General features: G+C 44.9%; 1 pseudogene; it reads left to right on the top strand.

The window, feature by feature from the left end:
• The first annotated feature begins 19,152 nt into the window (after positions 1-19,152).
• Positions 19,153-19,566, top strand: LOC116884442 (annotated as a pseudogene).
• Positions 19,567-25,138: the final 5,572 nt, after the last annotated feature.

Here is a 25,138-nt window from a genome sequence, read left to right as displayed (position 1 = left end):
CTTTTAGAAAAGGGCTTCCACAGACGAGTCCTGCCCCACACCATCAAGGTTTTCTACTCCATTGGCACCATCTTTTCTTCTTAATAAATCAGGAAAATGCTGGCTTCTTCCACTCTTGAGACTTTCATTAGATTACATCTTTAATCAAAAAGAAATTTTCTTCAAATTTCTTTCTTTTTTTCTTTCTTTCTTCCTTTCTTTCCTTCCTTCCTTCCTTTTCATGAGAGATTCTCTTTTGCCATTAAAAATTTTTGCACATTGAAGAATCCATTTTTCTACTTCTTTACATTTTTTTCAATTAAAATAAAATTACACCACTTTCCCCTTTCTTTTTCCTTCCTCCAACCCCTCCTATGTCTCTCCCACTCTCAAATCGCTAGCCTGTTTTTCTTTATTATTGTTACACACATGTACATATGTGTATTTGTATACACAGATATATAGACATAACCTGTTGGGTCCATTTTTATTGTTTTCATGTGAATGGTTTCAGTGCTGACCACTGAAACCTTAGACAACCGACTAAGGCACTCTTCCCCAGAGGCTAATTCTGTCTTTCTCAGCCGTTATTGTTGCCTGTGATTCTTCGCTAGGGGGCGCCCTGTGCAACTTTCCTCGTTCAGGTCCATTGATAACTGCCGCTGTGCTGGTTTTGTTTGTAGTCTTTCTAAGTCAGACTGTTTCACAGCCGACTTCCCGGGGTTCTGACTCTTTCCATACATTCTTCTTCAGTGTCTCCTGAGCGATAGATGCAGGAGCTGTGATGTGGATTTTCCACTGGGGCTGCTTTGTATTCAGCTGCAGTTTTCTGGGATGGTCGCCATTTACGGTGAAAAGGGGCTTCACTGATGAGGTCTGACGGCTACATTGTATCTGTGGGTATAAGGATGAAATTTACGATGTAATAAGGAATTGTCTGGCAAAATGGCAATAGCAGAGTTTTCTCCTAAGGTCCCTGGGCTTACTAGCTCTGGGAAGCTGGCTAGGTTTTCAATATCAGACATGATTTCCCTCCTGTTGAGAAAGAAGACCTTATTAAGCCCAGCTAGGCAGCTCCTGGTTACCACCGGCATGTAAGCCACACGTATGGAGCCTTTACCCGTATCTCGTTCTGCCGCTCATTGTGTGGTTCATAGGTGTTGCAGCTGGTAGGACTATTAATTTCTCCCCACCCTTGGTAGCTTGCATAGTATTTTCTGGTACCAAGGAAAACTAAAACGCAGGAAGGAAGTTTTCAGGCTAGATCCAGCTCGAATGTAAGATCCTTTTACATGACAAATTATCTAGTGCATTCCAACTGAATTCTTGTATCGCCTCAAGTCAGAAAATACACGTTGGCATCTTCCGTGAGCTCTCTTTCTAGTGTGATTAGGAAGCCGGTCTGCTTAGATCATGTAGATGACCTCTAGGGGGCAGTGCTTCCTAATCCCACGTAACAACCCTTGAGGCTTTGCTCTATAAGAAGCAAAGACAGGCTTCCCTTAAACAGTGTGCAAAATTACTATTTCAAGTTAACACACAAAGTAACGAGTTTCATGGTGACTTTTTACTACGTTATACATTGTGTCGCTAGCTCCCTTGCTTCCCCCAAACACTTTCCTATCATTTGTGTTCTAGTACTGTCACTTTTCTCCTTCTTTTCCCACGATCTCCTGTCTAGTTTAATAATGTACACTCATAAACACACTCATTTGTATACACACATATATACTTTGTTAAAAATTTCAGGTCCTGCGTATAAGAGAAATTATGTTGCATTTGAGTCTTATGTCCTGGAGTGTAATGTTTTTCAGTTGCATCTAGTGTCCTGCAAATTTCATGACATCACTTTTCTTCACAGTTGTATAAGATTCCTTTGTGTAGATGTGTACATTTTCTTTTACGTACTTATTAATTTAAAATTATTTTTTTCTTTATTCACTTTACATCCTGCTCTCTAACCTTCCTCCCAGTCACCCCCTCCTACAATCCTTCCACACTCCCCTCCCCCTTCCTCTCAGTGGGTGAGGCCCCCTTGGGTAAACCCCCATCCTGGCACATCCAGTCTTTCATGAGGCTAGGTACGTCCTCGCCCACTGAGGCCAGATGAGGCAGCCCAGCTAGTAGAAGATATCCCACGTGCAGGCGACAGCCCTCACTCCAGTGTTCAGGACCCACATGAAGGCGAAGCTGCAGGTGAGCAGGGAGGCCTAGGTCCAGCCTGCGTATGTATGTTCTTTGGTGGTTCAGTCTCTGAGAGCCCCAAGGATCCAGGTTAGTTGACTCTGTTGATCTACCTGTGGAGTTGTTGACCCTGTGGAATTCATGACCTCCTTTTTTAAAAATATTTATTTATTTATTTATTTATTTATTTATTTATTTATTTATTTTATGTGAGTACACCATAGCTGTTTTCAAACAGACCAGAAGAGGGCATCGGATCCCATTACAGATAGTTGTGAGCCACCATGTGGTTGCTGGGAATTGAACTCAGGATCTTTGGAAGAGGAGTCAGTGCTCTAACCACTGAGCCATCTCTCCAGCCCTCATGACCTCTTAAAAGCTGCAATCCTTCCTCCTGTTCTTCCATAAGAGTCCCCAAGCTCCATCCACTGTTTCAGTCACAGTTTCCTCATCCATGTACTGATGACTGCATTGCCTGGCTGTTGTGACTAGTGCAGCAGTAAACTTGAATGCACGAGGATTTCTGCAGGGTTGATTTAGAGTTCCTGGGGTGCACACCCTGGAGTGGTTTAGATACATCGTGTGGTAGTTGTAGCCTTAGGTTTTTTCCTTAACTTTTAAAAAGATTTATTTATTTACTTTATGGATGTGAGCACACTGCCTCTGACACACCAGAAGAAGACATCTGATCCAATTACAGATGGTTGTGAGCCACCAGGTGGTTGCTGGGAATTGAACTCATGACCTCTGTAAGAACAGCCAATGGTCTTAACCACTGAGCCATCTCCCCAGCCCTGTCCTTAAAATTTTTTTAACTTTTATTTTTACTTGTGTGTGTGTGAGAGAGTGTGTGTGTTTGTGTGAGTGCGTGTGTGTGCAGAGTATGTATTTTTACGTATTGCATGAGTGTAAATCATGACCTGTGGAGGCCAGAAGAGGGCTTGGGTTCCCTGGAGCTGGAGTTAAAGCTGGTGTGAGCTTCCCAGTAGAGATGTTAGGCTCCTAGCCCAGGTCTTCTGGAAGACCAGCAAGTGTTCTTAAGCCCAGAGCCATCCTTCCAGACCCATATTTTTAATTTTCTGAGATATCTCCACACTGACTTCCATAGTGGAGTTTTATATTCCCAATCTCAAGGATTACGAGTTCCTCTTTTCTCATATTGTCATGGCTATTTGTTGTTATTCGTTTCATTCAAAATTTTTATTATTATTTTTTTCTTTGTGGGTGCTTTGCCTGTGTGCATATCTTTGTACCATGTACATGCAGTGCCTGTGGAGGCCAGAAGAGGGCACGGTTCCCCTGGAACCAGAGTTAAGGTTATGAGCAGCCATGTGTGTTCTGGGAATCAAATCCTGATCCTCTGGAAAAGCAGCCTCATTGACTGTCTCTCCAGCTTGTAATTTGTTTTCTGATCATAACCATTCTGAGTAGGGTGAGACGTAACTTTAAAGCCAGGCTAATACTTATTACTTTATTTATTGGCCACTTATAATGGCCAATGTTCAACACTTTCCCAATAAATTCTGGGCTATTCATAGGTCTTTTGCTAATGTCCATTCAATGCATAGCCCATCTGTTCATTAGATGCTTTTATTTGTGTGTGTGCGCGCGCACGCGCACGGGGCATGTTTATGCTGTGTGTGTGTGTATTTTAAGTTCTTTCCTTATCTAAATACTTATATGTCAGCTCCCATCTGACATATAATTCACAATTTTTTCTCCATTCTATAGACTGTCTCTCACAACAACCCCAAGAAGGAGAGACCACCTGTATCTCTCTTAAAGCACTGTCCCTTTATGCTTATATTAGCCAAACTTTTGTCACTGTAACAAAATACCCAATATGGACATCTTACTTATAAAGAGGAAAGGTTTGTCTTGGCTCATGGTTTCAGGGGTTCATTCAGTCCATGGTTGCTTGACTCTGTTGCTTTGGGCCAAGTCACTGTGACCTCATGGGAACACCATGGGTCAAGTATCTGTGACAGCCAGGAAGGAGAGAAAGGGGGGGAGGGGAGAAGAGGGAAGGGGAGGGAAAGAGACAAATGTGCCAGACTCCGAAATCTCCTTCCAGGAAATGCCTCCAGTGAGCTGACTTCCTTCCTGTGGATCCCATTTTCTAAAGCTTCTACCATATCACATCTGGCCACAAATTGGTGAGCCAGCCTTCGACATATGACTTTGGAGTATATTGAAGGTTCAGACGGTGGTGAATGAGGCCATGACATCTTCTGCCTCCTTATATATTTATTATGTATACAGAGTTTTGTCTGCATGTACACTTACATACCAGAAGAGGGCACCAGATCCCATTACAGATGGTTGTGAGCCACCATATGGTTGCTGGGATTTGAACTCAGAACCTCAGCCAGTGCTCTTAACCACCAACCATCTGACCAACCCCTGACTTTCCAATCTTTATAGCAACTCTGTAATGGCGCTCCTAGCCTGCTCCCTAGCCTGGGCTTTTAACCATTATTCCAAACTTTCTCTTATTTAACATGATATTTAATGGAAAATTGAAATGGACCCAGGTCAAGAAATACTACCTCTTACTACAATTTACATTTTCTTCAAAAGATGTTTCTTCCAATGAAAAGGAGTCTGGGACTGAATAAACAAATAAAACGATGACAGCTGCCTGAGAAAATTAGAATTTTAGAAAGGTTTTCCACCAAATTTTCTTTATAAAATTAAATTGTTCTTAAATGGAATCTTAAGTACTTTAAGTCCTTAAACTGAAAATAGTTGGGTTTTTAAATGATGGTTTATTGCCTTATACTAAAACATTCTCTTTTTTAAAAAGATTTATTTATTTACCATCTATAAATACACGGTAGCTGTCTTCAGACACACCAGAAGAGGGCATCAGATCACATTACAGATGTTTGTGAGCCACCATGTGGTTGTTGGGATTTGAACTCAGAACCTCTTAATCACTGAACCGTCTCTCCAGCCCCTAAAACATTCTTTATGAATATTGTAACAGTGTTTCCTCAATTTTACAATTGTTCAATTTTACATTATGTGTATGGGCACCATGTTTAGTGCATCGTGTATGTGCAATACCCAGGGAGAACCGAAGAAGGGCTTAGATCCCCTGAAACTGGAGTTATAGATGGTTGTGAGCCACCATGTGGGTGCTGGGAATTGAACACAGGTCCTCTGAAAGAGAAGCAAGTGCTCTTGACCACTGAGCCATCCTGCTTCCTGAATTTGAAAAAAGTGTAAACAATAAAACATTCTGTACATTTTTGAGAGTAACAGAGTTAAGCTTCAAAGCCTCTAGGGTTTAAGAAGAGAAACAGTGGTAACCCCCACCGGTGTCTTTCACTACAGCTGCAGGGTGCCTGTTGCCTATGCACTGGCTTCCTCCCTCTTTCCAGTTTGTGAAAAGTAGACCTTTAACTTTCTAGAACTTGTTTCCTGCAAGGTCAGGGAAGCCACAGCTCTACTAGTTTTGTTTTGTTTTGTTTTACATTACCGTATTTACTGGTTTATACACACCACAGAAGGACCATAGAGTGAGCATTCCACACTCACACATCTGGAAGAAGCTGCAAGGTGCAGCTGGCTGGGTCCTGTAACAAGCATCCCTGAGAAAAGTCAAAGAGCAAAACTTCTGGGAAGATGTCTCCTGACCTCAGCCTTTTTCCTTCCAGGCGGAGCCTGTCTAGCGACTAGCGCTACATTGTAACTCTTCTTCCCCGAAGGTCTTTGTTCCCACATTACAGCAGCTCTACTGACTGTTGCTACATTGTAACTGATCTTCCCTCTTCCCTACAGGTCTTCCCTCCCACCATACCAGGTTAAAAGGACCCTGCAGAAAAATCTAGGCCTTAACACCACCACCAGAGAGACTCAGCCGGGACTGCGCCTTTAATTCAGATTCAAACACCTATCAGGAGAAATAGAAACCCTGAATGTCAATTGTCTTTTTAAAGACATAGTCTGGCATTTTCCCCATTACAAAACTTAGTAGAAAAGAAAAAAGAAAAAAAATCTTCCCTCTCCTCTCCTCTCCCTTCTGTCTCTCCTGGTCTTTAAAACATGTGAGATTTTTATATTTGTGCATATCTGGAACTCTGACCTTTGACAATCAGACTGATGCACAAGCTTCCTACTTTATTTTCAATTGCCATCCCGTGAAGCTTACCACTCTCTTGGCTATACTGTCAACAAGGTTTCTTAATGTTTCTTAATAATTCTTAGTACAACCCCAAAGCCTCAGAACCATTCCCTTGGAGGTTTCTGATACTAATGACAGGCACCATCTGACTTTCCGTCCTGTCTCCTGTGCTCCAGAGGCTTTCCCTGGCCACCTAACACTCACTGGCTTCTGGGAGAATTCAGCTCATGAAAGGGGAAGCAGGCCCTGTGCAGGAAGGTAAAAGCCAGCGTGGAGTAAATGGGGTGTAAGGAAAGGTACTCAGACTCTTAAACTCGTGCTACTCGACTGAGTAGCTCATTGACAGAACTAATCACTGGACACAATTGACCTGAGAGATTTTGAGCAGACTTTAAACATCCATTCAGCTGAACACAAACGACTTTTTCTATGGCAATGACGCAGCTCTTCTGGGCATTTTTCTGTTCATCCGGGGCTGTCTGCTTACACATCTCCTTCCCAGATAACATCAGTTTCCTATCTGCCCGTTCTGATCTGTTTCTCTCCAAATGCATCTCTGTGTTCCTTGGAACACCCCGTGACACATGGCTGTAGAGAACAGGAGAGCTGAAGTCACATTAGAAGTTTGATTCTGTCTGTGGCATTTTGAGCAAGTCACTGGCCTTTCCTCAGTCTTGTCCTCAGCCCCAGGCTGACAGTGCCCTACCTCATGTGGTGACTGTGAGGACTCAGGTGTTGCTTTCTGTAAAGCTCTTAAGAGTTTGTCCAGCACTCCATGAGCACCAGACGTGTGGTGCTACTCTTATCACAGAGAGAAGCTTCCCAGCTCTCTCCTGCGCCTCTATTCTCACAGTCCCTCTGATAATTACAGCCACCTCTGTGGCCTGTTGAGTGTTTCCCATGGGCCACCTCCAGTCTAAGTTCATTTGATTCCCTTTTGGTTTTTATTTTGGTGAGACAAGGTCTCACTCTGTTGCCTAGGCTAACCTCAAACTCATGATCCTCCTGTCTCTAGCTCCTGAGTGCTGTGGTTACTTGGAGTGCAGTTCCGCCCCCAGGATTTTCTCTTTCTTCTTTACAGCAGTTTGTCAAAAGACATTATATTCCTACTTACAGGTGGAGAAATGGCGAGTAGAGACAGTCACTGTGCGTTCTTGATACATTTTCATAGAATCAATTGCAATTGTCACAGAAAATCTACCTGAGGTGACCACTCGCATACTATTTATGGCCAATTGCAAGTCTTTATTTCAGTTGTCTGAGACTCAGGTGTTCAGTACCCAGGAGTAGCCCCAAACATCTAGACCAGTGGCTCTCAACATTCCTAATGCTGTGACCCTTTAATACAGTTCCTCATGTGGTGGTGACCCCTGACCATAAAATTATTTTCATTGGGGCTGGAGAGGTGGCTCAGTGGTTAAGAGCACTGACTGCCCTTCCAGAGGTCCTGAGTTCAAATCCCAGCAACCACATGGTGGTTCACAACCATCTGTAATGGAAACCAATGCCCTCTTCTGGTGTCTGAAGACAGCTACAGTGTACTCATATACAAAATAAATAAATAAATCTAAAAAAATTATTTTCATTGATACTTCATAACTAATTTTGCTACTCTTATGAATCATAATGAAAATATCTGATATGCAACCCCTGTGAAAGGGCCGTTCAACCTCAAGGGGTCTTAACCCACAGGTGGAGACCCACTGATTTTGACTAAGGGACTTTAAAGGTAAAAACCACATCTTGGTGTCTTAATCAGCATCTGCAGAGGAAGGTCTGTACACGCAGTCGGTTTAACAAAAGCTAAGATAAGTTAGTTGGGAAATCTTGATCTTGGGTTCCTGGAATAGAGTTGGGTAATTTTCCATGGGATTCTCCACGAAGAAGATCAAATTCTAGTTACATCTGAAATGGCCTCAGCCAGAATACAGATCGAGGACTCTCGGCAGTGTCCTGCCCTGTCACACAAGGACCTCATCCAGCCTCTAGAGGCTCAGATCCTCTCTCACTTAAACCCAGTTTTCAGCCTCTTTTTCATATGCCCTCGAGCTGGGCTCCTCCACAACTAGAACTGAAAGGTTCTGTGGGGACAGAGGTGGCAGAGACCAGCTAGATGCCCCATGAGAACATTTTCTATCGGGGCTGGGAGTGAAGCTCTGTGGTAGAGCAATTGCTTAATGTGTGTGACATTAATGGAACTTAATGTTCAGTTCCATCCCTAGCACCAAGGGGAGGAAAAATCTAAACCAAAAGAAAGAAAAGAAAAGAGATACTGTTTGCCGAAGTTTGTTAAGAGAGTTCGCTCAGTTTGTTAAGAGAGTTCGCTCAGGTCCTGATGGAGAGGAAGCAGGCAGGAGAAAGGGGTTGGGCTACTGCAGCTCTCACTGCCACAGGACAGACACTGAGAAGGGAGATCTAGACGGGTAGGGGAGCAACACATCAGGCTCTGCTCCCGGTCAAGAAAAAAAAAAGTAAGATTCCTGCGAGCCTCATTCCCAAAGAGTTCAGCAAATACTTTAATTGCTCGAGCAATGATTCATTGTTGCTATTCATTGAAGATCAGCACCTGGACTGGGAGAGGTCTTGGGTCTCTGTGGAGGCGAGGGGAGGTTGAAGGAAGACCCAGGAGGCCACAGAATCCTTTCTGTGAGGTGCCTGAGACAGTCCTTCTCTTTCTCATTTTGCCTGTAGATTGGCTCTGTCTCTTAGGGAGACAATCAGAAAGAAGGGATTCAAGCCAGCGGGAAGTACATGGCAGATCTTCCCAGGGAAGGAACGGGGTGCTTGGACTATTTAGGAAGTAGGGGGGAGGCTCGCATGTGTAAATGTGTCCCAGCATGTCAGTGCCTGTCTGAGGGCTGAGCTGAAGGAGCTCCTGCCTCTATGACTGATAGTGGAGGTGGCAGCTAGGACTGCACGGTCTTCCTGTATGATACGTCTGCAGAGACTTTAAGTACACTAACTCATTTTCCACAGCCGCACCGAAAGTAGGAAGTCTTGTAATCCTCACACCCCAGACCAGGGAATCAAAGGGCCCCTCGGTTACACAGCTTGTCCACATTTACAGAGTTAGCACTGGGCAGAGCCTAGGTTTGACACCTGGCTGCCTGGTGCCAGCATCTACTTCCTTAACCAGCGAGGGCACTGTCTTCCATGCAGAGGTGGGTGAAGTGCTCAGTAAGAATAGTGTTAGCACTAGCCTGGGAGTAGTAGCAGATATGTGATCTCAGCTTGTGTCTCCCAGAATCCACAAAAACAATCTTGCTACGGACACACCCATTTGCAGTGAAGAGACTCAAGGCTGGTGAAGCTCATAAACTTGCCCACACCGTCGCTGGCGCGGGGCCAGACCTAGACTTAGGCGCAGCAGCAAAGCTCTCTTTTGTGTCTGGTGACTCACCAAACGGAAGAATGTCTAACTTACACTTTCAGGTTCTTCTTTGATGTCGGAAAACAATTCAGGATGCCCCCCCTCTTAGCCAGAATTTTTATCCCTTTACCCCTTTACATTCCGCAAGCTTACTTAGCCTGCTTTGCAAAAAAAAAAAAAAAACCAAAAAAAACAAAAAAAAAAAAAAAAAAAAAAAAAAAAAAAACAAACAAAAACAAAACAAAATACAACGACAAAAACGGGTCTCCCGTTCATGAGGCCGTACCCTGCTTTTATCTCCCACAACTCCACCTAAGACACAGCCCCTTTGAATGCTGGCATGACAGGCATAGAGGCAACATGAGCAAGCAGGCAGGGACATTTCGGTTGCTCTGCTTCGTGTGTGGCAGTGAGACAGCACAGCTAATGTCCGGGCAATTAAGGGGACTATGAGCTTACTCTCTCGGTATATTACAACTTCATCCAATTTGCAAGTGAAACTGCACTTTGCTCCTCTCTTGTAAAGTGTCTGATTGGAACTCTGTGAATGGGCCTTAAAGCAGGGAATGATAAGACTGAATGTTCTAGAAAGATGATTTATGGATGCTTTGATTTACCCTCCCTCCCATATTTACAAGACTTGACCAACAGCCAGGCTGCCTCCCCGCTCTGACCCTCTAATCCCTGTCCTGCACACTGACGATTATAATATTCTGAAGGCAAAGCGAGCAACCAGCCCAGACGCCAGCACTTCCGTCCGTAGGCACATGGCTCCCTCATCCCTTTCTCTCTCAACCTCTTCCTGCTCCCGTCCCTGTACTCCAACTCAGTTTGACAGAGAAAGGGGAAAAATGAAGCTATTTTTCTTTTTATTATGGAAGAATTAACACCAACCATTGTTCTATGTTCAGTGCATGGTGTACCTTAAACCCTCTTCCTTTTTCTTCTCTCTTCTCCCCTCCCCTCCCTTACTCCTCTCCTCTCTCTCTCTCTCTCTCTCTCTCTCTCTCTCTCTCTCTCATCCTTGCTGAACAAGTGCTACACTCACCCCAGCTCTTTGTACTTTTTATTATTTTATTTCAAGAAATAGTATGAGATTTGAGGCTGGAGATAGTGTAACGGTTAAGAGCACTGGCTGCTCTTGCTGGGAGGACCAAGGTTTGGTTCTTAGCATCCACGTGGTGACTCACACCTTCAGTTTCAGGGCAGGCAACATCCTCTTCTGGCCTCCAAAGTCACCAGAAAGAATGCTCGTTTGCATAAAAACAAAAAAGAGGAGATTCGATTTTTTTTCCTATTATAGTTTTTCCATCCATCAAGTTAGCCAAATAGAAAAAAAAAACAAAAAACCAAGATTGTACTTCCTGAACTCTCACCTGTTCACAGCACAAAACATAAAGAGTTACATTCACAGAAGTAATTATCTGGGTGACCTCTGTACGCTTTTGCAAATACTTACTGAATGCAGGCTGAAGTAGGAATTTGAAGGATCATTTTAAGTGCACAGTATAGTAGAAACTATGAATCTTTTCTTGTGTCCCTTTAAAAACAAAGGTGGCCTCGCTACAGAGTTGAGGCCTTTTTGCCTGTCTTACTATGGAAGCTCACTCTAAGAAAGCTACTTTGTCCCAGCTTTCTCTCCCTTGGCAACCTTCGCTTAAGGATGAAGCGCTGTAGCAGTAAACTGTGTGCTCGCTCACCTTAGCTCAGGATATCTCTAAGGTGGGTGTGGTAGCCTGTAAGGCAGCAGCCTCATGGCTCCCCATGGCGGGACAGAGGGTTTTGCTAAAGTGACATCTTTCTCTGTTCCAGCCTTTCTGTCTTCCTCAGGCTTCCGTTCTTACTTCCTTTACTCAGCTTTGGTTCCCAAGACTACTTTATCATAGACTTATGTTCTTTATCTTGCTTTAGAGTCTGATTCTTGGGGAACTCAACTGTGAAAGACACTTAACGGTGAATTCAACTATGACAGACACTTAGTTGGTTGATTTCTGTAGTAGGTTAGAACAAGACTTTCAGTGGGTCGCTTATAAACATGAGTTAAGTCTTCTGTGTTTGTAAAACGCTAAATTAGTTTAGAAAGGGTTCACACGGATGCTCGCCTAATACAGAAGTGCAGCCTATTAAAAGTGAGAATCACTCTGCACATGCAGAGTATGGATGTTTCATTCAGAATGAACAGGATTGTATGAGCAGTAACTTCTCTGTGGATGAGTTGATATCTGAGAGTGTTCAGAAATGGGTTGCATTTAGCTCTGTGGATATGTGAGCAAAGTCTGTACTTTTAGAAAAACAGATAGAGGGAAACTGCATGAATTTTTAGAGTATTTTATATGGTTTTTTTTTGGTAAATGCTGTTTTACACGTGTATTTAAATTGATTTACAGGCATAACAAAAGTTGAATTCCAGTTTTTCGTGTACTGGCTTAGAAATGATTCTAAATTTGTCTTGAATAGTAAACAGACAAGAATAGCCAAGACAAACATGCCCTAGCTGGTATTAAAGCGCATAACAAAGGCACAATAAATAAACTGGTGTAGATAATAAAAGAGTGGATGCCAGGGGGCCGAGGAGTTGAATCACGAGTACTTTCCCCTTTAAAAGTAATAACGTTATAAAGAAGGCACCACTGAGGAACAAGGACGCTTCCGCCACTGGTACTCGAAGAATGATTTGGAAGAAATTGATGTGGAGTATTAACTCTTACTAGGTCAATTCAAGAACTAAATAAAGGAAGCCAAGCATGCTGGCCCTCTCCTGCAGTCCTAGTACCCAAGTCAAGCACAGACAGCAGTCCACTCCTGCAGTCCCAGTGCCAAGAGGCTCTCTGCAGTGGTTACCCTTCTGTTGCTCTGATAAAACAGTTACCAAAAGCAACTCATGGAAGGAAGAGTTTGTTTGGGCTTACATGAGGTATGAGCCCATTAAAGCAGAGGCGTGGCCACTAGCGGCAGGCGTGGCCACTAGTTGTGGGCGTGACCGCCAGTGGAGGGCGTGGCCGCTAGTGGTGAGCATAGCAGTAGGAAGGTTTGGCAGCAGTTGGGAAGCATAGCAGTTAGTGAAGGCCATAGCAGTTAGTGATGGGTTTGGTGGCCAGTCATGGACATGGCCATTTTGAGGGACAGCAGCAGTAGCAGAAGGCAGAGAGATCACACCTTTAATAGCAAACAAGTTCTGGAAGGAGGTGAGACTATAACTCTCGACGACGTCCACCTCCAGCGACAGGCTTCCTCCAGCAAGGCCACACATCCTAAACGTCCCAAAACAGTGCCACCAACTAGGAACCAAGTGCTCGAATACCTGAGGGCCGTTTCATTCAAACCACATTTCTGTGCTAGGAGTGCTGTCTCAAAAGCAAAAATAATCAAATCAAATTAAAAAAACAAACAAACCTAAGTTCATAAGAACTAAAGCCGGGGACTGGAAGGTGGTTCAGCAGTTAGGGACACTGGCTGCTTTTACAGAGGAACTTGGTTCCTTCCCAGCACACCCATGGTGACTCCCAACTGTCTGTAAGTCCAGTCCCTGGAGGAATCTCTGACACCTTCTTCTGGCCTTCCAGGGTGCCATGTATGTACATTGTATGTAGACATAGATACAGGCAAAACTCTTATACACATAAAAATAAAATAAAAATTAAAAAAAATGTAAAACCAACATATGATGACTGTTATGCTGGTACAAAGGGAAAAAATCCCTGTAAGTCTGAGAAAAAGTTCATCAATTCATTGACATAAAACATGTAAACCTCGTTTTCTTCAGGGACAAAAGCTTTATTTTGGTTCACAGTTGTGGAGAGAAACTGTTATTGTAGGAGAGACAGGGCAGCTGGCAGGGAAGGTACAGTGACAGGAACAGAAGGCTGGTGGCCATGTCACATCTGCTACCAGAGAGCAGGGAACAGGAAGTGAGTGGCCTCAGGGCCTGACCCCCGTTGCTCACTTCCTCCAGCACGGTTCTACCTCCTAAAGCTCCCACAACCTTGCCAAACAGAGACACCAGCTGTGGGCCAAGCAGTCAAACCTGCGAGCCAGCGCTTCACATTCAAACCCCGCCACACCGTACATTTATGCTTTTAATTTCAGCACGAAGAAGGCTGAGGGAGGAGGAGGATGGGGAGGAGGAGAAGGAGGAAGCGGTGGAAGAGGAGGAGGAGGAGGAGTTGTTGTTGTTTGAAGGCAGCCTGGGCAGTTTCTGAGAGCTTGTCTCAAAAACTCCACAAGGAAACAAAAAAGCAAAACAAAGACCGGGGTTGGGGATTTAGCTCAGTGGTAGAGCGCTTGCCTAGGAAGCGCAAGGCCCTGGGTTCGGTCCCCAGCTCCGAAAAAAAAAAAGAAAAAAAAAAAAAAACAAAACAAAACAAAAACCAAAAACCCTTATGCACCTTTTAAAAACTTGGACACAAGAAGGAAAAATAAAATATCCATATCCACAACAGCTCTTTTTTTTTTTTTTTAGATTTGTTTATTTTATGTATACAAGTACACTGTAGCTTTCTTCAGACACACCAGATCCCATTACAGATGGTTGTGAGCCATCATGTGGTCGCTGGGATTTGAACTCAGGACCTCTGGAAGAGCAGTCAGTGCTCTTAACCGTTGAGCCATCTCTCCAGCCCACCAATACAGCTCTTACACACACACACACACACACACACACACACACACACACACACACACAAATGCCCACAAATGAATTTTTTTCGGAAAAAAAAAATGAGCAAAGGCCCTAAAGATATAATTAACACAAGACCGAAAAGGTCAGTTTTTAAAGTTCAAGAAAGCCGACAGCAAAGCAAACGAAAATTAATTGTGAAGACGCTTTTCCAGTACTAAGTTACCTAAAGTGAGCAAACGCAGAATATTCGCAATGCGCTTCCGCAGTATCTTCCGGTATTGCTCACGAAGATTTTAGTGAGACTCTCTCCAGAAAATCGTACCAAACATTTTAAAATGATCTTGCGTTTTAAACCTGAAGTTCAACTTTTAGAGATTGGGACAAAGAGCGAAAGTCTTGTGCTAATGAGAGAGTTATTCTAAAACCATGTGAGTTCATTGCATAGTTTTAAGGAATTCATAGTTGGGAGTCTGACTACGTAGCCCAGGCTGGCCTCAAATCATGTTCTCCCTGCTACTTCACAAGTGCTGGGGAAGGAATTTTCAATTGCACGGGCAAATGAGTACCATTTGATATGACTCTCAAGCACAAAAAGTTTTGTGTGGATTGAATAATTTTATAAGGGTTGAATAGTTTGGTTTTCTCTACTATATTTTAATACATGTCCCCATTTTCTACAGCAAGGAAGTTTTGTATGTGTTTGCATGCTTAAACAATAAAATGGGAGGAAAAGGACTTAGAAGCAGGGACCGCTCGCTATTCTTTGAAGACGTGGTTCTTCAGCAGAAGGAAGGAGAGCTGGGGGGATAGAAAGAAATCAAGGCGACTTCCTTCTCCTTCCTCCTCTTCTTTTCCCCCTCCTTTTGTTCTGTCTTGAATGATTAAAGACTGGAGTACTTCACAACCAGAGGAGAAGAGGATACAGATGTGGAAGACAAAGGAGAGGAGAAAAAGCACAGAGAAACTGGAGAGACGGCTCAGCGGTTAAGAGTGATTGCTGCTGGGGCTGGGGATTTAGCTCAGTGGTAGAGCGCTTACCTAGGAAGCGCAAGGCCCTGTTCGGTCCCCAGCTCCGAAAAAAAAAAAAAAAAAAAAAAAAAAAAAGAGTGATTGCTGCTCCCGCCGAGGGTTGCGTTCTCAGCGCCCACGTTGTGAGCAGCTCCAGGAATCCGATACCCCTTCCAGCCTTCTCTGGCACGCCCTCACGGACGCACGCACAAGCGCATGCACGTAACACACGGGAACAAATTCACGAAGGACCTGAGTGTGTAGCGGTCAGATGGCAGGTCTTTGGCACTCTGTCCCTCTTTTGTTAACACAGAGAAAGAAAAACCAATACATTTCTGCGTTTCTTACAATAAGAGCCGTGAATACAGGAACAGGCTGTTGCTATCGCTAAGTGGCTGCTTCCTGAACCACAGGACTTTGCCTAAACAGGAGCACTGATAATGGCGAACAGAAAGAGCAGAGCCATAGCACACAGCGCTTCCTGTAAAGCGCGACATTTAATTAGACTTCATTTACAAACGTTCATTTCATACCGAGAATGGTACTCAGAGACTACTGGCACCAATCCAGATGACCCTGGAAGGAAAATGGCCACATTTTTCATTAGAAGTGACTGGTGGACCGTAGAGCCCCAATGTTTTTGTCGTTCTTCTAGTTTGTTTTTTGAGACCAGGCTGGCCTTGAACTCACAGAGATCTGCCTGCCTCTGTCCCTCAAGCGCTGGGATTAAAGGCGTGTGCTACCACCTCCTGGCTTAGAGCCCCAAATTCACAGGAAATTTTCATAGACTAGAAACTGTTAAACTAAATATATTACGTTTTATACACTGGCTAAGCTTTCTCGTTTAAAATAATGTAACATGCAATGGGTACTTTTGGTATTTGATAAGTGATATTTAGTCACTTATGATTCCCCGGATGATGGTGGTGGTGGTGGTGGTGGTGATAAATTACAGCTCCCAAAATAGTTTATTTGTTTGCTTTGCCTGTATAGGTTATTACACTTTCAGAATTTAGATCAAATTTGATAGTTGGTGTGTTTTTATACCTTGTCTTTTGAAGGACCTGAATACATATAAAAGAATTAGAAGTATGCTGCTGTGAGGACATCTGATAACTCATCCATTCAGCTACCAGTTAGTTCCTAAGCCTCTCTAGAAGTGTACACCTAGTTGAGGTTACCAATCTAAGTTGTTGTAGGGGTCAAGTGAATAGGAGGAGCCCAGTTCAAAGGCCTTCATGGAATACTAAGAAAGAGGCAAAAAGTGTACTCCTAGGAAAACATCCGAGTGCCCAACATTACTAGCTTGGTGGTGGTCCCGCCCTGGCCCACGCATCAGATGGTTCTTAGCACTTATAACATTCAAGGTATCATGAGGAAGAAGCAAGGGGCAAACTGCCGTGTTGTCGGTTTACTCCTGTTTACCTAGTTCAGATGTGTTGATTGAGAGTCTTTGTACACAGGTGAGTGGCTTTCTAAAATAGATGGATTTCTGTAGTATCGCTTCTTCTCAAGGCCGATGACCAGATCTTTAACGTTGCTCTGTGGAAATCTCCCTTTGAAAGATGAGATGAGCTTCAGGAAACGAAGAACACTTGCACTTCAGTCGTATGTGACGAGGAACCTGTTAGCACAAACTCAGAATTAGGAAAGGTTCCCCTTTAAATTCCCCTCATCTAAGTGTACACTTGTAGACTAACAATGCAAACATATCCTTGTGAACTAGTAGACGGAATAGAGAAACAGAATCTACATTTGGGATCTCAAAGCTTGAAGCCCGGGAAGCATAATCTTTCTGGGGCTAAGTGTCTCTGGGAGATCTCTTTCCAGCTGTAGCATTAAGCCCTGGGACCTAAATGAGAAAAGTCTAGATCTAGACTTGCGTAACAGTTCCATGACAATGTTAAATGAAACACATTGTATCAAGTTTCCCCCACCAAACTGTTAAACTCAGAATAACAACTGGAAACATATTATAGCATTAGTGTCAAATATTATCAGCAAATGGATCTACAGTGTAAAAACACAGCATTGGGATTTTTAACTTTTACAAATGTGGAATGTATATGATAACTAGAAATACAAATGCATTATTGTCAATATATACATGTTGATGAATAGAGGTAACCAAGATGCTCTCTGCGTACTACTTAAGGGGAATTTTCCCAAGACTGGCTTGAAAGAGATGCATGCTTAGAGTTGTCAAGAGGATGTCAAGATGTCATTAAGGCTGTCATGAGGGAACACAAGTCAGAAATATCTAGGCGGAGGAATGACAGCAGTGGCAGTACCCCTTCAAGAGCGCACACTTGATTGTGTCTGGCACCTGGTCCTCAGCACCGGGAGAGTGAAGTCAAAACAAGGGTCATGTGCCCAGGGGAGCCTTCCCTGGCCCCTGGGTCAGGGTTGTCTCCTGTTCCCTAGAGGTTCTCTTTCCTTCTGTCATTTGTGTGTTCATGGGTGGGAATGTTTGAGCAATGTTAATTTCTCCGCTTAATTCCAAGCTCTGTGAAAACCACACAGAATACCTGGCACTTGGTGAATGTTAGTTACAAGAGAATTAATGAGATGAGAAGAAGGAAGGAGGTGAGCCAAGATCCCTCTTCTGGGGACCATGTGGTGTCATTTCCCAAGATGAGGTTTATTGGAGAAGGGGATTTGGGTGGTGGAATGGAAGGATGAGTCTATTTTAACATGTTATATTTGAATGAAAGCTTGGAACCGTTTATTTTCGAAACGAGTATGTGCGTATAAATGACTGCCAGTCTAGGAGCCTGGAAGGCCGTCAATTTTAAATCGTTCTCATTAAAATCACCTCCTTTGTGATTTTTGAAATAGCCTTTTGTGCCTCAAATAGAAAAATCACGCACACTGAAAATTACCCTGGTTCTTATTTTATGGACAAGCATTTAGAATGGAAGCTCGTTTCTCACACGGTTACTCCCTACAAGTTATAAATAGGATTCTTCCCCTTAAATACAGTCAGCACCAGAAAGATAACCAGGAAGACAAAAGACAAAAGCAGCCACTCCCAAAGCTGCCCATGTGCCCAGGGGAGCCTTCCCTGGCCCCTGGGTCAGGGTTGTCTCCTGTTCCTAGAGGTTCTCTTTCCTTCTGTCTTCTGTGTGTTCATGGATGAGACTGTCACCCATCACACAGCACCGATGCCGGTAGCATACCTCCAATTTTCTGAGAGGTCCCTGAGCTTCCTGCCCTGAGAAACCCAGGCTATATCTTTGTGACTGCTTCCAGATACTGCTGGCTTGTTGGATTTCAAAAAATTTTTTTTTTAATCGCATAGAGACCTTTCTGGATGTCTTTCCCCAGCTTCCTGGAGGTGGCTTTCGCTTCCCTGGTCTTAGATGAAGATGCTTTCTCTGTTCCACGTTACCTTTGGAATCTCAACCCTGTGGGTAGGAGTGGGTTTAGAACTAAGAGAAACACGCTGGCATCCTGTCCCTCAAAGCGTTTCTAGGAGCTTCCAGAAGATGTGGGACTCCCCCATAGCCAGGCACCTGAGTGTTTCATTTGACTGTCATTTATAGATTTCTTTTTTTCTTTTTTTTCGGAGCTAGGGACCGAACCCAGGGCTTTGTGCTTGCTAGGCAAGCGCTCTACCACTGAGCTAAATCCCCAAGCCCCATTTATACATTTCTTAATCTGGCACTGGAAGGATGTCTTTACCTTCATTTGGTTCATCCCAAAACCTGCCTTCTTAACCTCTGAGCAGTTGAGAATGTGTCTATCCACCATTTCCAGGATCCAGAAACCTAGAAGAGATTCGCCTACCACCAAAGCTTCTTGTACATTTTGCCAAATCATCAGTGAATAAGAATTAATTTAGCCTCCGCCATGAAGAGTCACATGTAAGCTCCCAGAAAGGGTCTGTCCCAGTCAGCGATACCCTACCGCTGTGTTGTCCCCAAGTGGCTGAAGTTGTTGTCTGACGACACGAAGGAACAGATTTACAAATTGGCCAAGAAAGGCCTGCCTCCCTCCCAGATACGTGTGATCCTGAGGGACTCATACATGGTGTGGCCCAGTTCCCTTTTGTGACTGGAAATAAAATCTTGAGAATCCGTAAGTCCAAAGGCCTTGCCCCTGATCTCCCTGAGGATCTCTACGATTTGATTAAGAAAGCACCTTGAGAGGAACAGAAAGAATAAGGATGCTAAATTCTGCCTGATTCACCGATTGGCCCCATACTAGAAGACTAAGTGGACGCTACCACCCAATTGGAAACATGAGTCGTCCACAGCCTCTGCTCTCGGGGCATAAGTGCTGTTGTGTACAGAAGCAATAAAATCACTCTGAGGAAAAAAAGAATTATTGTTTATTAAGTACTGGGCACACGCCCTGAGCTACTGAGACATACGTATGTATGTATGTTACCTTGTACATCCATGACTCACCTCCTGAAAACATGAACCAAAGCCAATCTTCCTTCCTTTAGCTTGCTTTGCTCAGGGATTCTATCATAGCCACAGAGGCCAACTAACAGGGGAGCTAATATTATTTCCTTTCTAAATATGAGAAAACCAAGATGCAGAGAAATGAAGTAACTTTCAGAAGCTCACAGGGATGACACAAGGCCGGGCCAAGCAGCAATTTAGAGGACCTCGGGGTTGGTGCACACCTTTAATCTTATCAGTCAGGAGGCAGAGGCAGGCAGATTTCTGAGTTTGAGGCCAGCCTGGTCTAGAGGGCAAGTTCCAGGAGCACCAGAGCTACACAGAGAAACCTTATTTCAACAAACAAACAAACAAACAACAACAACAACAACAAAAGCCAACTTGGGGGAAACGAGAGCCCAGAATCCATATTTACATTTGCTTTCTCACAAAAACAGTTGTGTAAATTCACAAAGGCAGCATCTGTAAGAAGGGCCACTTCTAGTGTTCACGGCATGTTTCTCTAAACAGAAGCCACCTCTATTCTCTTTTTTTTTTAAAGATTTATTCATTTATTATATATAAAGTACAAAGCTGTCTTCAGACACACCAAAGGGCAGGATCTCTTTACAGATGGTTGTGAGCCACCATGTGGTTGCTGGGAATTGAACTCAGGACCTCTGGAAGGGAGTCGCTCTTAACCACTGAATAGCCCCTTCTCTAATCACCCCTCTCTCCTTGTCACAGTGGGAGGAATTTGAATGGAAATGACAATAGAACAGCTTTTTCACCGTGGGGCAAACATAATAAAAGGCTTTGTGCTGACACGTTCCGGGGTGGGAAATGCATCGCCTCTGCTTATTTCTGCCAAGTGTACAGAATAGCAGCCCAGGCCATTGGTTGCACACCTATCACGCTAACTGGTACACTCAGTAGACACGGAGTCAGTCATGTGACCTCCAGATGCCTCCCACTGCTCCATTTTGCAAGGAACTAGGGAGCTGTGTTCCCAGTGACCAGCAGAGTGGGGCATCACTAGACATGACACTTCCAGGGCGCATCACTTGTGAATTTCAACTGTTGGGAGACCATATTACTTACCACATAGCCACAAGTGATCTCCTCTAACAGATGCATTATTTTACAGAGCTGATCCAGGACCAATCCAGAGACTTCATTGGCTTGCGATGGAATGGAAATTTAAATTCCGTCAAGGGTCAGTGGGGGCTGACGACTGTCTGCCAGAGCCTCTTACAAATCTAGGGGGAGAAAGTATTTATCCCCATGCCCACACACTGCTTTCTGTTATCAACCCAAGGGCGTGGCGGGGCGGTGGCTGGGAGAACTAGATCACACAGGGATCTGCTGAAAAATGGCCGTGACAATAGGGGAACTTCTTTCCCTGAAATTTTACACTTTGCTATGGTTGTCTCGATAATTTCCATTGTCAAAAAAAAAAAAAAAAAAAAAGTCTTGTATAGATGAGATCCAGGAAAGTATAAAGAATTCATTAGGCAAGAAAATATGATACTCCTAGTCAAGGAATAGGACTCCATATGACCCTTAGTGTTAGTTGAACTTCCCTGTATCCCACCCCTTACCCTTCTCTTTCCTCCCCGTCCTCATTTAAATCCTCCTGTTCCAGTCTTTCCATAATGATACATTCTATTTCCCCTTCCTGGGAAGACCCTTCCCTTTCTCCTAGTCCTTTACTTAACACGCCTAACCTCTGTGGATATGCATGAACGGCAGTATGCCTATCAAAGGCTCAAAAACTAACATCCGGTATGTGAGAATACAATTGTCTGGCTTTACCCATTTATCTGAGAATTCATGACTTTATTTGTTTTTTAAAATCTCATTGTGTCAATGTATCAGTTCTATTATTCACTCATCTGTTGCCGTCTAGGCTATTATGAGCAAAGCAGCAGTAGTCTTAATTTGCATTTCCTTGATACCTAAGGATACTGAACAATTTCTTTAAGTGTTACTCAGCCATCTGTGTTTTGTCTCTTGAGAACGTCTCTGTTTAGTTTTGTACTCCATTTTTAATTGGGTTATTTGTTTTCTTGATGCCTAGGGTTTTTTTTTCCCCATTCTTTATATATGTTACATATTAACTCTCTCTCTCGAATGTGTCATTGATCAAGATTGTTTCCCATTTTATAACCTCTTTGTCCAAATGGCGATGTCCTCCGTCTTACAGAGCTTTCCCTTCCCATGAGGTCTCATGTATTCATTGTCCTTAGGGTCCATGCTACCAGTGTCCTGATCAGACTTTCTAGTCTTTTTGTGATCCAGTGAGTTCAAGTCTATTCCTCAGGTTCTCTTCTCTCGGACTCCCTTAGGATAGCTTGGTAAACTTGGCCATTTTATCCTAACTACTTTAGTAGTACCATTTTGGACAGCATGCTCACTTGGGAATGGTTGGTAAATAAGTCACATCCTAACAGTACTGCCTGTGGTGCCCGTGAGTCTAACGCAGGGCAAAATGATCCACTAGAGCCTAAGAAAGACTGGAAACAGAGGCTCTCGTCTCAAATGCAGTGATTTGGACCTTTCCCACTTCCTAGTTAAACAAGGGTATCCCAGGATCCAGGGAGCTCTCAGCTCCAGCTCTCTGGGTTTAAGGTTTGGGGATAGAGCCTTTAACCCTTCAGTAAGAGATTGGAGCAGCACGTTTTGTTCAGGATGTTCTGGGGATTAAACAGGAAATTGTGTAAAATGCTAACCCTCTGCTGGTCTCTTAGTGAGCACTCGGTGAGTGGGGAAACATCAGGGCATTATTCAAACATCCCAGGAAGACTACAGCAGTTGGGTTTACAGGCTGACTTGTTGAGGGGACTCCAGAAAGGAAGTTTCCCCCTACAAACAGTCCTGGAAGCTACCAGGCACTTCTAAAACACTGCCTCTGCCTTCTTCCCAGGAGGTCTCTCTGACAGTCTTTCTATGAAGCAGAGTGACATTGATGCTTGTTGTCCCCTCAGTGGCAGATGTCAATCAACTAAAACCCCCGAGGGAAGGGGTGAAGACCCATGTCTGAGTGCTCTGTGCTTCTAAAGACTGCTTGTGGACTTTAAATCAGATCGGAGTGGGAATCCGTTCCCCTCCTCTGCCGATGTGGTCAATGTTCCCTCCTCCTTGAACCTGTTTTCTTGTTTATAGAAAGGATAATTAATACCCAACTGAAACGTGAGGAGGATTAAATGTGAAAATATATGACAAGCGTAGCAGAGAAGCTGCTGAGTAGGACAAGCAGGGTCCCTATTTCATTCACCTCAAACAGCCCCGAGTAACCAGTTCTGTGTACCAGAGCTGGCGAGTTAAGTTCCACCCGAGCTAAATGTCTTGGGATCCTGTTCTCTGCAACACCCATGAGTACCCATCTTCCTTTAAAGACGCTCACTGCTCAGCCGGCTGTGGCTCAATAAGTAAGTTACTCTCGGTAACTTAGAATCCTAACAAAATCGCTAATTTCGACTTCCTTTAGGAAGAAATGCAAAAAGAAAGGACTTTTGGTGTAAACTTGCAGAATGTTGCTGTGATAAGTTTTGCACTTGAAAGGGCAACAGGACCAAAGCAGCCCAGGAAAAAGACTGTATTTGAGGAAGAAACTGTCCCGTACTGGGCGAGGCTGCCCTTCAGTTTGCAATGACCTTCCGGTTTTCAGGCATGTCCAAGAACACACCTCCCACTTGTTTCTTTGGAAGCCAGTGTTTAACTAACCACGACCATTTACGACCATTGGAAGGGAGTGAGAAAAGAATATTAGCTACTAAAAAGCTTACACCTTGGTGGTCCCTTCACTTTTCCAGTGGAGACTGAGAATCTGTAGCCACTGCAGAACAGCGTTACTCAGCCTCTCAAAGGCTCCAGGTAGAGTCATTTTTGAATTCTGACTCAACCGCCATTTCTTGTTTTGATGGGACAGGAAGATGGAACTGCGACGGCTAACATGTTGATGGTTAACTTTATGTTTAAAATCTCTGTGCTTAACAGTACTATAAGGTAAAATTAGACCTCAAAATGTTAAGGGCCGCTAAGGGTTACTTTATTTATTCATTTATTTTTACTGCTGCTTCTGCTTCTGTAAACAAGCTTGCAAGAGAACAAATTGTAACTTTGTAATCTTTGCCTTTATAAACCCCTGGCTGAGGTGTCTGGGTGCTGCCTTCCGAATCCCAGCTCCGCGCCTGTCTGAATAAGAGCTTCCTGGTTAAAATTTATTAATGGTCAGGCTGATGGATCTCTGACCCGACCCATAAGAGGAGCCATCCTGTTGAGAGGGGCTCAGGCTTCCACGCGGCAGACTTCATGGTGGCGGCGGTCTCATTGGCTGGCGTGCAGGTGGGATTTCCTGTCGCCATTTTAAGAAGAAGCGACTGTGCCAGCCAGTCAGTTAAGGGGCTGCACCTCAGACAAAGAGTGGGGCAGGAGGAGGAACCCGAGGCTGACGCGGCTTTCAGCCTGTTCCCTTTCCAGGCCCAGCAAGGGTAGAGTCACGTGGCCGGGACAGCAGGGCTATTGGTGCAGACCCCTTGGGTTATTGTCACACTCCGAGTCACAAGGGGTCCCTAGAGCTGCTCTGGGGGGACTGCAGGTGTCGCGGTGGGAGACGGGGAGGCGCCTTAGCCTGCGAGCTCGAGACACTAAGTTTCCAAAGGTGTCCCCGCGTCCCGTAGTACGCCACCGTCTCGGGGTCGCGGGGCTACCGTCACGCTGCTCCCTTCCCATAATGCAACTCCGTTCGCTGAGGCCCTGGCGTACCCCAAGAGACGGCCCCCCTGCCACCGCCCGGGCGAGGGAGCCGCTCCACCTCCAACCCCGAGGGTGCGGGTGCGGCAGCTGTGACCCCAGCTGAGGCCCCGGGAGGGCGCAGGCAGGTGCGGGGCGGCGCGCAGCCTCCGTATGCTCGGGCCAGCATCAGCGCCTTGCTCGCGCAGCCGCTCGCACTGCCCTTCCTGGATGCTCGGTGTCAGGCAGCCGCGGTCTCCGTGCGGTCCGGCAGCCCCGGTGGGAGAGGGGCAAGAAGGCGCGGCGACCAGCGGCATGTGACCCGCACCGCTCCGCCGCACGCAGCTCGGCTCGGCGGGCGCGCGGGCAGGGAGGGACGATGGTCTGAAAGGCCGCTCTCCCGTCCCCAAACTGCAGAAGCGAAAGGGCGACGCGCCCCGCGGTAGCCAATGAATCAGGCTGGAGCCCCTCCGCGCCGGGCGTGTGGATGTAAGTGCGAGGCTGGCGGGCAGAGTGCGGGTGGGGGGAAACTCTGATGCAACCAACCAGTCCTGGGGGGGAGGAGGAGGAGGAGGAGGTGGAGAAGACGGAGGGGGAGGAGAGCGCGGCCACGCCACTCTGCCTGAAGGTCGCCGGTAACCCGGCCTTTTACCTTCCTCGGAAACCCGCCACGCGGATCCTCCCCGCCCAGTCTTACAGACCAGGGGCCACCTTTCCCTAGGCAG

This window comes from Rattus rattus, chromosome 1 (assembly GCF_011064425.1).
Source record: "Rattus rattus isolate New Zealand chromosome 1, Rrattus_CSIRO_v1, whole genome shotgun sequence".
Classification (NCBI taxonomy): domain Eukaryota; kingdom Metazoa; phylum Chordata; class Mammalia; order Rodentia; family Muridae; genus Rattus; species Rattus rattus.
The sequence above is the reverse complement of the archived record's forward strand: the minus strand, read 5'-3'. Positions and strand labels throughout refer to the sequence as shown.